The following is a 15,541-nucleotide window of genomic DNA, read 5'->3' on the forward strand; positions in this document are numbered from 1 at the left end:
ACTTTCGTATATATTTTTTTTTTTTGAGATGAAGTCTCACTCTGTCACCCAAGCTGGAGTGCAGTGGCACAATCTCAGCTCACTGCAACCTCTGCCTCCCAAGCTCAAGCGATTACAGGTGCCTGCCACCACACCTGGCTAATTTTTGTACTTTTAGTAGAGATGGGGTTTCACCATGTTGGCCAGGCTGGTCTCGAACTCCTGACCTCAAGTGATCCATCTGCCTCGGCCTCCCAAAGTGGTGGGATTACAGTGAGCCACTGCACCTGACCCTGTCTAAAATTTTGAATTTTAAAATATTGCAATAATCATGATGTCAAAATAACATGAAATTTTAATAGAATCATTGTATTTGGGTTTGTCATCTCATTGATTCTTGTTCCCAATATGTAAATCTGTATAGTAGTGGTCTTTCAGCCTGTGCTTAAATGTTTTCATTGTTGGGGAACTTATAATCCCCACCCCCAAATCAATCTATAAATGTAGAAATTTCTTATATCGAGCTGAAGACTGTCTCCCTGCACCTCCTACTCATTAATAGAATTTCTAAGGGAGACAGATAATGAGTTATAGTTGCCCATTAAAGTTTGCAAGAAGTGGAGGCCTATAGTTTATCTCTGCAGATCCATCTATCCCCCAGGGTGACCCAGGAGCTTTTAGATACCCGACCTTAGCTGAGAAGGTTGCATGACAGATACAGAATTCAGGGTGTCAGAGGTAGATAAAAATAGAGTTTTTCTGCAAAGATAGCAGAGGTTTTTTAAATCCCATAGAAGGGTGGAGATAGAACAGAACTGGGTGGGGTAACCTGAGGTATGTTTATCGGGGATTGCAGGAGGGGAGTTCATTGGATAACAGAGGAGAAAATAAATTTCAAGGCAGAGGGGCCTCTGGGAACCAGGAAAGGGGCATGGAACATGAACACAAAAAAGATTTTGAGTTCAAATTTAGAATGCCCTAGATTTTCTACTTGACCCTTAACCTCATTGTCCAACTCATTTTCTATTTCTCTCTGGAGTACCAAGGTGAGAGGACAGTGAAATGGGCCATCCTCAGTGAGCTGGCTACACAGGAAAACTTCTAAAAATAGTTTGAATAACAATGACCATTTGTAATGAAGTGCCAAGGCTTTTACCTATATCAGCTATGGGAACTTTTTTAAAAAAACAAAATTTTAAAACATTTTTTTAAAGATGGGGGTCTCACTCTGTTGCCCAGCCTATAGTATGATGGCACCATCATAGCTCACTACAGCCCAAAACATCTGGGCTTAAGAGATCCTCCTGCCTCAACCTCCTCAGTGGTTGGGATTACAGGCATGTGCCACCATGGCTGGTTATGTTAATCCTTGCCACCACCCTCCTGAGTCATCCTCATTTTACCAATGAGGGAACTGAGGCTCAGACAGATAACCTGTTGAAAGCAAGACAAACTAGCAAGAGAGCCAGGATTCAAATAAGATCTGTTTAACTCCAGAGCCCATCATCTAACCTTCATACTATACTGCCCTTGTGCTGGAGCTCTCCATGGTCATGAACAAGAGGTGGGGAAAGGGTGGTGTATGTGGGCAAGGGGCACATGTGTGTACAGTATCTTCTGATCTTTTGCCTACCCTGCCCGAAGACACATGCAATAGAGAACATTGGAAATGAGAGAACAAACTTAACTATACAACCTGAGGTCATTAGAGGAATGAAAAGAGATGAACATTTACTGAGAATCAACTATATGCCAAGCAGAGTGTCAGGAGCGTATGATATTAATAAGCCATATAATGGCTATAAGAAATAATAAGGCCTTCTTTAAAAACTACAAGTTCCAGGCCAGGTGTGGTGGCTCATGCCTGCAATCCCAGCACTTTGGGAGGCCGAGGCGGGTGGATCACCTGAGGTCGGGAGTTCGAGACCAGCCTGACCAACATGGTGAAACCCCGTCTCTACTAAAAATACAAAATTAGCCAGGCGTGGTGGCGCATGCCTGTAATCCCAGCTACTCGGGAGGCTGAGGCAAGAGAATTGCTTGAACCCGGGAGGTGGAGGTTGTGGCAAGCCAAGATCACACCATTGCACTCCAGCCTGGGCAACAAGAGTGAAACCTTATCTCAAAAAATAATAATAATAATAATAATAATAATAATAATAATAATAATAATAAAATTTAAAAAACCCACCACAACAAACAAACAAACAAAAAACCCTACAAGTTCCCCATCATAGGACCTGTAGGATAATAATTGTATTGAATTCATATAATAAATGAATGTAGACCCTAATTCTACATGCCTAATATATTTATCTAATTAATAATAGATGGAAAAAGTTTCACAAAAATGTAAAAATAAGATTAAATTAGCACTGCTTATGAGCACGCAACAAGATGCTACGCTAGTGAGACCCTATGCCATCAAGTATAAAATGAATATGACACAGCATACCCCATCACACACACACACACACAAGACAGGATGTGTGTTTGAATCTACACAAGATGGCATATGCTGAGGATCACACATGAGTAGGCAAATGAGAAAAAATGGAGGGATGCAGGTTTTATATAAAGAAGGAGAATAGATGAGAGCTATTTCACTGTCCTTGAATTTCAAGGTTTAGCTTTTGCAAAACTGAAAAAAATTAAAAAAAAACCCTCTTTTGTTCATGCACATAAAGCAAATCCCGAACTACTCACTAAAATGACTAACAGTAACTGAGCCAGAGGTGTGTTTTGGGAGCCATCTGTGAAGACACACTGCTTGTAGTTGTTTCCAGTGGGACTTCTAGGGAGGAGAGTGGCTGGCTTGTTGAGTTTCAGACAAAGTGCATGTGTGATATCAGGTTTTCCTTTGCTGATAGCTGTGTCCAGGTCAAATAAATCATAATTACTCATCTCCCTGTGGCCTCTAAACCATCACCTGCCCTCAGCCTTTCTAGTCTCTCCCTTCCTGGGCTATTTTTCCATCTCTTAGAAGCCAAATACAGTTGTAGTTTCTCCTGTTTACAGATCACTCTTAAAAGCCCTGGTGAATTCTGCTTTGTCCACTTTGCCCATTCCATTCCAAGACGCTGATCTTTTGTCTCTCTGGTTTCCAAATGCCTACGTGTTTTCATGTAAAAGAGCTAAGAGATTGGAACATTGCTAGAGATTGTTGATGTGATGTACGCTAATAGGAGAGAGGTGGCATCTATGAGCCTCTGAGTTTATTTTCAAAGAAAATGGAAGAGATTAAAAACCAAGGTGCAAATAGTGTGCCATTAATGCGCGGTGATACAGGGTCTTGAGAAATGGCGTCTCCTGCACACACAGCGATGGGAACCCGAGCATGTGGTGCCAAGTGTTGGCTCTCAGGAAGTCAAGGTGGCACTGCTTGCAATAGTTACACTCTCTCCTCTCTTTTACTGATTCCCCTGCATAGTGATAGGCAAGGTAGATGCTATGGCCATTTAATATTCTTATCAACAGCATAGTAGCCCAGAGAGTATCTGTTCTCTTGTACATTTTCATAAGCAGCAAATCTTTTAGCCAGATCAACAACATGCTGGTTTCTACCCATATCTATGCAAAACATGAACTAATGTTTTGATGAAATAGGATTGCTGCATTGTAATGAAGTAGGAAAATGAGCCACATTTATCTCTTCTTTCTTTTCCCATATGTAGTAGTGACTGGTGTATCATTAACAACCAACTCTGAGGGTGATGGAGAGAAGCCCTGATTTGTAGTGTTTGCTGATTTCCATGGTGTAAATAATCTCATCATTGCTGATTTCAAGTTTCCAACCTGTAGTCACTGAATGTGGTATTGGGAAGACAGGTGCACAGCTGGCTCCAGCACAACACTGCCTACACGGTCTACCAAACTAAGTGAATAAGATTCTACAAGGAAGGCCAGGTGCAGTTGCTCAGGCCTGTAATCCCAGCACTTTGGAAGGCCGAGGCGGGCAGATCACCTGAGGTCAGGAGTTCCAGACCAGCCTGGCCAACGTGGTGAATCCCCATTTCTACTAAAAATACAAAAATTAGCCAGGTGTGGTGGCGGCACTTGCCTGTAGTCCCAGCTACTTGGAAGGCTGAGGCAGGAGAAATCGCTTAAACCCAGGAAATGGAGGTCGCAGTGAGCTGAGATCATGCCATTGCACTCCAGCCTGGGTGACAAGAGTGAAACTCTGTCTCAAAAATAAATAAATAAATAAATAATAAGATTCTACAAGGAAAACATCCCTAGAGTTGGAACTCTAATATTTCTCATGATTGAGTCCTGACTTGGCAAACTATTACATTCAAACTAAGATAAATGAGTTACTTACTATGATATGATCATAGTATTAAATTTTTGATATGTATGTCCTGTCCAAGTGGACCATAACACTATGATTAACTCTAAAAATAAGTACTACCACTTAAAGCTGACTTCACAGTGTCTATATTCACACATTGCTCTGTGCTTTCCTGATAAGTCACAGAATTAGATGTTTGTGCAGCTCTTTCGGTAAATGATTGTAATTTCTTAGGTGTCATTTGTATCCCCACAGGGACTCCAGGATATAAGCAATATAATCCCTTCAAAAGGGAATCCCTTTTGAAGTATTCTTACCAAAGGATTTTTGTTGACTCTCTTAAAATAATTTCATCTCCTTTTCTCTGGAGAGCCTGCCCATGGAGTTCAAATTGCCAACCTGAAGGTCTGCAAATAGGAACAAGAAGACAGGCAGAGGCAAATACAAAGAAATGATTTATCAGTGAAAAGAAAGATCTTCGAAAAGTATTCTAAGCTTTGGGACTTGAAGGAGACAATGAAAGTCTTGAGATTTAAAATCATCAGATTCCTATATTGTTCTAATAATATCAAAAAGGAGAGAGAGAGAGAGAGAGGATGGTGGTCAGGGGGAGAGAGAGAGAGAGAGAGACACACACATACACATCTAAGAAAGAGCTACTCCAAGAGACTGAATATCTTTAAGTGATAAGCTTGTTCCAGGCATATAGTCTTATCTTTGTTGCCTTTTTCTTTTAAACAGCCATCTTCATCCCTTGAGTTATTTCTAGGAAGTAGAAGCAGAATCTATCACTCCCTTCAGTCAACTTAACATAATGTAAAACATCATCTGATATCAATCATGAAATTGCGACTGCTCTTCTCACCTTTTTATCTCTTCCTCCTTCCCCTGCATGTTTTATGTTCTATAGAGAATAGGATATACAACAGTAGCTTATCTCCACACTAAGTCATGGTGTATGCAGCTATTTGAAATAGACGTACTGCACTCTCTTGCAGCTATTCGAAATAGACGTACTGCACTCTCTTGCAGCTATTTGAAATAGACGTACTGCACTCTCTTCCACCCCTGCCGGCTGGGAACTTTCACTTCCCTTTCTGTTGCAGGATATCAGCTCTCACCATGATGATTGTTTTCTCTCCTTTCTTAGTGTTAAGGGCACAAGAGGTGCAGTAGGAGAGGTAAAGAAGGCTAACATTCTGCCAGTGCCCTTCCATCTCCTGAGAGAAATGAGGCGGTGGCACAGGCAGAGGAATGAGGTGTCTGGCAGGGCAACAAGGCAGTGGCAGAACTTTGTAAGCAACTCAGTGTCTTTGTAAGATAGTGATGTCTTTATGTTCCTTAATTAATGGTCACACTCTTTGGCAGCAAAGTTTGTAATCCTGCATCTCCTGATCCTGTAAGCATAGACATATAATTGCCACTTTCCCATCTTATTCTAGAGTACACTCTTGGTTTAGATAATTTTATTGCAGCCCATGGGTGTTTTTTTGTGCTCTTCTTATGTGTTTTTTCTATTCAAAAAGCACAAAAGGTGATACTCACTTTTCTTTCTCTTCCTAGTCAGTTCATACTTCAAAGAAATGTAATAGGAGGGGAAGTATTTTAAGATAAAGCCAGGGGAGGCTAGGTGCAGTGGCTCACACCTGTAATCCCAGCACTTTGGGAAGCTGAGGCAGGCGGATCACCTGAGGTCAGGAATTCCAGACCAGCCTGGCCAACATGGCAAAACCCCATCGCTACTAAAAAAAAAAAAAAAAAAAAAAAAATTCACTGGGTGTGGTGGTGCATGCCTGTAGTCCCAGCTACTTAGGAGGCTGAGGCAGGAGATCCCTTGAACCTGGGAGGCAAAGGTTGCAGTGAGCTGAGTTTGCACCACTGCCCTCCAGCCTGGATGACAGAGTGAGACTTGGTCTAAAAAAAAAAAAAAATAGAACCAGGAGAGAGAATTCCCCAACTTTATTTGGCAATAATTTCCAGTGTCTTAAAGCATTGATGCAATTCTTGGGACCTTGCAGGGTAGCTGCTTGGTGAAAAAAAAAAAAAAAAAAAAAAAAGTGCTTCCTGAGTAAATTGATAAAAGGATGCCCAAAAATAAGGTGTTTCAGCTTTGCTACCTGGACCTATCTTTGGGCTACCACAGACAGAGATTTCCTCTGGGTCTCCTTTGTGCTGGAGGAGTAGGAGGAGATAGGCTCTGCTTTTTTGTGACTTCTCGATGGGGGTTATTACTTGAGTGTGATTAGTGCTTTTGGCTATATTTGCTCTTTGGCTTTACTTCTTGAGAACTGGAGATATTTGGCTATTGCAAACCACCTAATTGTTCTCAACTCTACCAAGGTGTTAGCCCAGGCTGGTTGTGCATGTTACCTTGTCATTTGTTGTTTCCTGATGAGCCAAGGAAATGAATGGATCAATACAAATATCTGTGCTTTTGTAACCAAGGCTGAAGTAACAAAAAGGAAGCTTTCAATCGAGGGAATGAACACTTCCTCCTGACCAGTGAGGGAAAAGTCACAATAGGACTGAGACTGGGTTTCCCAGTTTAGGCTTGGATTATTCAAAACTTTCAGTTGGGTGGGATTAGTGGACAGTCAAGACATTTTGTTCAGGGGCATATGGTGGAGCCAGTTGCCCCTACATACTTTGCCCAGTAACTACTATTTTAGAGGAGGGGAGTTTCTAACATATCTGACTGAGCTATCCAATTGTGCATGGTGACTAACAGGTAAAAGCCATTTGAAAATATAAAGTACTATTTCCATGAATGTCATTATCCATACTATTTCTGACAATAATTATAATATAATATGCTTTGTACTTCAGGTAAGGGCTTTTCTTTTCTAATATAGAAAAGATGTTGCCAGATATCCTTGTTGACTTTACACCTGCTTATGGCAGAAGGCTGAGGGTGATGTCTTAGGTGTTCCTGACACACTGATTCACAGTGAGAATTGAACTGATTCTCTGCTAAGTCCTAGAGAAAGTATTAGAATCGAGTGGAGACTACAAAAACATACAGATCCTCCTTGGTGATAGTAATAGGCACTTGGTATTCAAAGCCATTTTCACCCTTGCCAGTTGGATTGACACTCTTGCTAGTGTATTTTAAGATTTATGTCTCTGTACAGGGTTATGGTGTTGATTATACTGCCCTTGTATGACCTGTGTAACCTCGTGAAAATTGGCTATCACAGCCGGGAAAAGTACAGGACAGATCTCAGCTGTTCCCAAAATGTGTAAGTGAAGGCAGGGCCCAAATGATTGAAGACAAATCATCAGATGAAAAGAACACATAAATATCTGTGTCCAGGGAGACTGCTTATGCTTTCATCTTTAAAATACAACAAGGGGATGAAAACACACTCACATATATGTGTATATGTGTATTTGTTAAGAGATGAGAAGGTAGATATAGTCAACACTTGGGACTATGTGGTATTTGTCCTATGCAAACCCTGCTCACTTTATGACAGAGTACATGACATGGGCTGTTTTTGCTGCATCACCAGAAATGCTTGCATGGCTGTGTCTGCCATCTTCCAGCAATTCCTGGCCAGAAAACAAAAGCATTCCTTAGTGGATTCAAAAGAAAAATGAGAACATGACCAGGTACATTCCAAGAGGATACACTGGAGGAGAACAGAGCAGGACTTATGCAAAAAGCATGCATGACAACACATGTTTATACTGTTCAAAGGCTGAGCTCCTCATTTTTGTCAAGCTGAAAAAAAAATCACTATTAGAATATTTGGATATGGTTTGTTAGAAAAACAGACACTGACACTTTTTTTTCCTGCATTGAGTTACTGAGTTGTAAAAATATGAAACCATTTGGGATAAATTAAATTAAATAAAGATTAGATAGGGATTCATTCCCAAAGTCAATACTCAAGGCCAGTTGTTAGCTGAAGTGTGATGTTTGCAGAAACTTCTGTCAGACCTGTGATTTCAGCAAGCAAGCAATTTGGGACAGTCTTTGATAGCTGGGGTCCATCTAAATCAAATAAGTGATAGCATGGTAGAGAGGGAATATTTTCAGTCTGGGGCATTTGGGTCATGTCCTATCAGTCACTATTTTGGCAAGATCCTGTTGGTCATGGCATATAACATTAGTCTTGGCAGGAATAGGGCTTGGAAGAAAATTTACCTGTTGGGAATAAATTTTTCCCTGCTTAACATCTTCTTCCCTCCCTCTCTCCCATTTCTTCCCTTCTTTCTTCCTTCTTTTCCTCCCTTCCTCTCTCTGTCCCTTATTTTCTTTTTTCTTTCCTCACTTTGGTAAATCTCTAAAGTGGAGAGGAACCTGCTATGCTGTGGGCAACCATTAAGCATTGCTTACATTAGAACCGCCCAGAGTTTTCAGACCAGTGTGGGCAAATATGTTTGAGAGGAACTTTAATAAGACTGAATGTTGTCCTCACACCTGTAATCCCAGCACTTTGGGAGGCCCAGGCGGGTGGATCACTTGAGGTCAGGAGTTTGAGACCAGCCTGGCCAACATGGTGAAACCCCGTCTCTACTGAAAATACAAAAATTAGCCAGGCGTGATAGCGCCAGCCTGTAATCCCAGCTACCAGGGGGGACTGAGGCAGGAGAATTGCTTGAACCTGCGAGGCAGAGGTTGCAGTGAACTGAGATTGTGCCACTGCACTCCAGCCTGGGAAACAGAGTAAGATTCTGTCTCAAAAAAAAAAAAAAGAAGATTGCATGTTAAAGCCTGCTGTAAAGTCTCAGAAAGCCAACAAAGACATTGTTAGAGGGTAATTCCACAGATGCTGAGTATGCCTGAGTTGCTAAACCACACTCATAACAACCTATTTCAAAATCAGTTCTTCCAGTATTAGCCCATAACCTACTTCTAAACTAGATCAGAAAAGGCAGAGAATTCACTGAGAGGTTAAGGAGACCAGGCGGTGAGGAATTATCAGGGGAAGGGTTGTTTTCTTCAATTATCTCACACCCTGTGAGAGGTCTTCAAGAAAACCAGTTTGGAAACATGACTGCTGATCCTGGAAGTTTGGGGGAGGGCACAGAATCTGGGAGCTAATGTATTTCTGGGGAAGTCTAGAGTTGGAAAGATGGTGTCTTCCTCTTGAAGAACAAAACATCAGGGCTATACTGGAAAGGTCTGCACATGCAGTCTGAGGGACAAAGGTATCTGATCTTAAGGGCTACAAGTGCTCACAGTAGAGGGTTTCTGGTATTGATCATCTTGTAGGGATCTTCCCCAAGGGTCCTGGTTGGAGGGTGAAGTGACCCATTAGAGGGACGGATCTGAGGAGGGGTGCTGAGAGGAAGTGATGAGCAGCCAGCCTGCTGGGGAGATCTCTGAAGAACCTCCAAAGTACCCCATGGGAGGAAAAAATCAGCCTTTGTTATCTGCTATACTCAAAGAGCATTGGGGCCAGACTACCATCTGGTCAAGGAAGATTTTTCTTCTCTCTTACCCTTAATCCCCATGGCGAATGCTGTGGTATACAACAGATACTTCTTTTCAGGAAAGAAAGACTCATTTCCCCAAGGTTTTAGGAGTGCTTCAGGAAGATGGCCCTCAGCCTTTAACTTTCTATGGGGGTTGTCTCAGCTGAAGAAATTTGCCTTGCCCAATGTCACAGCTGAAGCGAGCAGCCCATTCAATGACTGATTCACATAGAAGACAAATGAATCCCCAGCCTCTCATGCAGGGCAACTCTGAAGGCCCACCATAGCTCCAGAGCTCTCTGTGGGGACATCTGAATGAAGCTTTAGTCAGATTGCTCCGATTCTCCCTTAGTCCCATCCCTTCCCCACGTGTGGATCCCCAAAGCACTCCTTGCACATCTATCTCCATCTCAGCGTCTGCTTCCTACAACACTGCAACCTGCAACACTCCTCATCCTGCACCTGGTCTGCAGGGGCCACAAGCTGCAGTCAGCAGATGGTGGAGGAGACGGAGCACCTCCCTCTTCCACTGCAGGTTCCTAAGTCGAAAACAGACCTCCCAGGGGGAGGAAGGATCTTTCAACTGCATGTGATTCTTAGACTGGACCATTTAAAATTAAAGGCTGTCCAAAATGAACTACGAGACAGGTCAGATCTTTCATGATGAGGAAAGAAGAGGTTAATGTGAGTTTAATGGAAAGCGTGTGCACAACTGCTTTCCATTCATTCCTTTAATGAACTGATTACAGTAGCATACATTATAAGAATCTGGGTTTTGAAATCTGTCCTGGGTTTGAGTCCAAATTCTGTCACTTACCCTTATGTGACCTTGAGCAGTTCACTTCGCCTCTTGAAGCCACAGTTTCTAAACTATGAAATGGAGACGGTAGTAGATTGCTGTGAGGATTAAATGAGATTGTATGCAAAGCTTTGAGCACAGCACCTGGCATGGAGAAAACATTCAGACTTGCTCTCCTCTTGAGTAGCTTCTATGGTTTCTGCCCATGCATGACTCTCCTGGAACAGAAAATGTGCAGACAGTGATATCTCAGGCCAGGCTCTATCTCTTCTCATGGATGAGTGCAAGAGAGTAAATCATAAAGAGAGCTTATATAAATCTCATACCATTTTATTTCTCATGATAAAATTGTAAATGGAGGCAATGATTCTTTGCAACTTCAATCGGCTTGTTGCAATCATATCTTTTTTTTAAAACTGTTTCATGGCAACTTGTATTCAATTTACTGGACCCACTTATCAGCAAAACCAGCTTTTCTCTTGCAATTGCCTAGCAGATTCTTACTTGGCTGCTGATACCTGACCAGGTTGAGGTCTGAAAATTTTGTTGATTTGTGTTCTATCCTCCCTTTCTTTCCTATCTGATATTGGTTTAGCGATATGCGAGTCTTCCTGTCTCTCCTACATGCTAAAGGACTCCTTGGCCAGGTTTTCTAGTTGTCACTTGTTCCTCCTCCATTGGTTTCTCCTGTCCTCGTTTCACTGCTTTCTCTGCTGGAATTTATAGTCTCCCCTATCCATGACTTGGGATGAACTCAATGATCTCTGATGAGTATAAGTCAAGGAGCTTTCTTCTTGGAGAGCCTAAAACTTTTGGTTGCCTTTCCCGCATGGTACATACATTGACTTTGACACTCGTATCAAAATTGTAGGAGGTACACATGTTCAGCTAACCATAGATCTAGCAATTAGTTTAGTATAATTCAATTTCTTTGTGTCACTAAAATTCAAGTTGCACAATCTTTGGGAAAAATCCTAAGTATACTTATGATTTATTATATTAGAATTTTACTTATGTATCTATAGTAGTCAAATAAATAATTGGTCAATTGGCTAACAGAATTAAAAGGGAGAGAAATGGCATGGCCCTTTTACTATAGTGTTAAATATAGCATATTCCTCACATGCCCCTTCATAATAAAGAGATTAAAGCCTGCAGAGTTCAATGTATCATTCTGAAGCTGCGAATATTACTAAATTATAACCCTACATCTAAGTGAATATCAGGCCCAACTGGTCAGTTTTGGGAAAGACGCCCTGAGTATGTATCTTGTTCCATAGTGATACCTTAGTTGCATCAAGTAAATTAGTATCTGTTTTCTAAAGAAAGACTTTGTATTTTATGTTTAATTCTGTTAAGCAACTCTGAGAGCCAACTTCCTGCTTAGTGACTTTTCCCAACCACTCTGACCTGCCTTCCCAAACCAGCTTGCATATCTCAAATTCTGGAAATGTGTGTTTTTCTACAGCATAATATGCTGTCTCGATAGGGAACTATTGATTTAGGGTTCTTTTCTGCACCATTAATCTTAACATTTGATCATAATCTTATGATACTCCTAGTCTCATTAGAGTTTGCCTATTTATAGAACTGTAAATTCCTCTTTCTCAGCATTTATGATTTCTCAGAATTTTGAATCCCCACGGCGCTTATAAAATCTTAAATATACACCAGAAACTCAATATTTGTCAAGTTGAAATTTTGAGTTTCCATTTAGCAAAACCAAACTTTGTCCTTTTGCTAAGATCATCGAAATGTGTAGCCATGTTTTCTTTTTAGAAGCTTATTCCCATTTGGGTAATTTTCTCCAGTATCTTCTCCCCAGCTCACCCTTCAGCCCAGGTTCCCCTGCACCTGTAGCTATGTTACAACTATACTTGTTTGCTTCTTCAACAAGATCAAGCTGAAATAATTTTCCATCTTGTTTTGTTTTATTTATCTTGTGTCTCCATGGCCTGGCACTAATCAACTGCCAAGATGAATGATTTTGGAAAAAATAGGAGTGGTCTGAGCATAATTGGAGGAGAAGTGTTAAAAGAGGGAAATGAAAGATATTTAATGTGCCTCTTCCAACTCTGTATATCAATTTACTAGTTTTTATAACTTGAAACCAATCTATCAGGTTGACATGTTGTCAGGCAATCTTGGTTCATGACAGGTTCACTAATTCTTCCTCTATTATTTATACTCTGCCTACATTTAAAACTCAGCCATTGGAGTGGCTTAAAGTAAAAACAAAGACCAGAAATATAACATCATTAGGACTAGGATAAGAACTAGAACCACTGAATCAGGAGGGAGGAGGGGATCACTGGCCTACAAAACCTAAAATCAAAGAAACTTCTAGCCACCAAGCATAAAAATTAACTCTGAGCTTTCTGAATTTCATTGCTAGGAAATGAATATGTCACATTCTGCCTTCAAAAGATACTGTATAGTGTACAGAAGCTATCAGTAGCTTGAACAAAGGTTGAGATGGTGCACACTGGCTTAGATTTAAGTGATTTGCTGTAGAAAAATGACTCCCACTGTCAAGTATGTTGAAGATCTAAGGAGTCACTGCATTCCTCTTTAGTACAAGTGAACAAATGGTGATGTCAGAGGTGTTACATAGTTTTATGGCACGTACTGTACAAAAATACCAACAATGGATTCTTTCAAAAGAACATAAAAGAAAAGCATGACCACTATTACAGTCAAAGTCTGTTTTACCTGGGTGTCCAAATGCAGTAAATACACATCATTCTCCTATCACTTGACTTAAGGTTAGGTTTCAGTTTCAAAAATGTAAGCATGATTAAGAATTACAGTGTGGCTTATATTATCTTCATATATTTCCTTTTTTACTGTTGAGTTGCACATACTTTATGCTGGGTACCATGATTGATACATAAAAGATCACCTCAGATAATCAAAGTGGAATTTAGAATTCTGGGTGATTTTGAAGTGTTCTCAATTCCATGGCTGTGAGCACAAAGGCCAAATGAAGTGCCAACTTAGGCAACTGTCTGATTAACCTAATCCATCTACACTGAGTCAGGATAATTCAGATTTTTTTTGTTGCCTACCAGAAGCTTTTAGTTGCGCTAGACTATTTCAACTATCCTATTTTTTACTTATTTATTCTTAGGACAGCCATTTTCTAATTTTCTGGGTTGATGTGATGGATTGTGTCCAAGGCTCTACTGCAAGGCCAAACCTTGTGACCGAACCATAGCATCTTGACAGATTCAATTAGGTAAAGCATCTTGGTTGAGTCCCCACAGCTGGTTGATTGTCAACTAAGCCAACACGACAACCAGGGTTTCTAACTCTCAGAAATATCCCAGTGCCGGCCAGGCAAGGTGGCTCACGCCTGTAATCCCAGCACTCTGGGAGGCCAAGGCAGGTGGATCGCCTGAGGTCGGGAGTTCGAGACCAGTCCAGCCAATATGGTGAAACCCCATCTCTACTAAAAATACAAAAGTTAGCTGGGTGTGGTGGTGGGCACCTGTAATCTCAGTTACTCAGGAGGCTGAGTCAGGAGAATCGTTTGAACCCAGGAGGTGGAGGTTGTGGTGCGCCAAGTTTGTGCCATTGCACTCCAACCTGGGTAACAAGAGTGAAACTCTGTCTCAAAAAGAAAGAAAGAGAGAAAGAGAGAGAGGAAGGAAGGAAGGAGGGAGGGAGAGAAGAAGAAGGAAGGAAGGAAGGAAGGAAAGAAGGAAGGAAGGAAGGAAGGAAAGAACGAAGGAAGGAAGGAAGGAAGGAAGGAAGGAAGGAAGGAAGGAAGATCCCAGTGCCATGTGATTTGGTTCTCCTTGTGTAAGTAAATTGGGACCCTTGGCCTCACAGTATAAACCCACTCTACCAGGATCTCACTCTGGGGGCTAGTTGACCTCTCCCTCTCCTCCCCAGTTCTCTCCAGGTCACTGTGGGGGCTCTCAGCCCAGCAGAGATGTATCCAAGCAAGACCATACAGTTTGGTGTTGTGTAAAGGCATTTAGAGTTGAGCCACCCTGAGTTTCAGCCATAGTGTTACCCCTTGGTCCTTGTGTCTCTTGGGCAGGTCACTCTTTCTGGGTCTTTGTTTCCTCATCTGTAACATAGGGATGGCTCTGTTTACTTGGCAGGATTTTGTGAGAAAAAAGTGATGTAATGCCTCTGAGGACCAGCCCACACAGTGACTGGAGTAGATGGTCAAACAATGAGAATCTTTAGTCTAAAGTAAGTTTGTACATAGATAAGTTTACTTTATTAAATATGTAACATTTAAAAAACCTTCATTGTCATTTTATAACTAATCAATAATAACTACTAGGCTAAAGAAAATACTGTAACATAAAAGACCCTTCTCATATTAACGCTTATATATTCTTCAGAAAACATTTTCAATCTGGGACTACTTTAGTTTTGTTCTACTGGTATTAAATTATTCAATTTTTTCTAGAGAAATAATCGTATAATTAACATATGTGGTTAGGAAAGTCATGTTGTTTTTAGCTGTTGAATCTATTTCTTGACAACAAAGAATAGAGCCGTTCTTGGGTCAATGATTTTATATGTCTTGTATAGTATAAGGGTAATTGAGGAGGACATAAAGCATGCTGTTAGGGAAGGTCTAAGTACTAACATGTTTTATTCTTCAGTAGTAAACCTTTGACAAAATGTAGTAACACTCGGCAACACTACACCTGTGAAAAATACAACTTATAATTGCTAAGAAGTATATATTTGAGATTTTTTTATCGGACATGGTGAAAAAAGAAATCCTTTATTGAGAGTCAATGAACCTGGCTTTTTTACCAGACTGTGACTTACGTGGCTTTGGGCAGGTCACTTAACCTCCATGAGATTTGGTTTCCTCTTTTCGAAAGATGGAACTGATAGCAAGTACCAAGACTACTTTCAGATATTTTTCCAAGGAGTAAATGTGATATGTACTACAGATGTAACTATTGTGGAAATGTAAGGTATTATCATTACTATGAAAGTTTTAATAAAATACTCCCACTTACTTCTTGATACTTTTGGTCTTAAATTTTATGACAATGCAAAGTGCCTAATTC

At 40.8% G+C, this 15,541-nt stretch overlaps 1 long non-coding RNA gene across 1 annotated transcript; it reads right to left on the reverse strand.

The window, feature by feature from the left end:
- Positions 1–10,410: 10,410 nt before the first annotated feature.
- On the reverse strand, positions 10,411–13,355 carry LOC129529531 (uncharacterized). The gene is made up of 2 exons (XR_008675076.2): positions 13,206–13,355; positions 10,411–10,711 (listed from the first exon to the last, which is right to left on the reverse strand). It is a non-coding gene; the product is annotated as an uncharacterized lncRNA (long non-coding RNA).
- Between the last annotated feature and the right edge of the window lie 2,186 nt (positions 13,356–15,541).

Source organism: Gorilla gorilla, chromosome 1 (genome assembly GCF_029281585.2).
Source record: "Gorilla gorilla gorilla isolate KB3781 chromosome 1, NHGRI_mGorGor1-v2.1_pri, whole genome shotgun sequence".
Classification (NCBI taxonomy): Eukaryota; Metazoa; Chordata; class Mammalia; order Primates; family Hominidae; genus Gorilla; species Gorilla gorilla.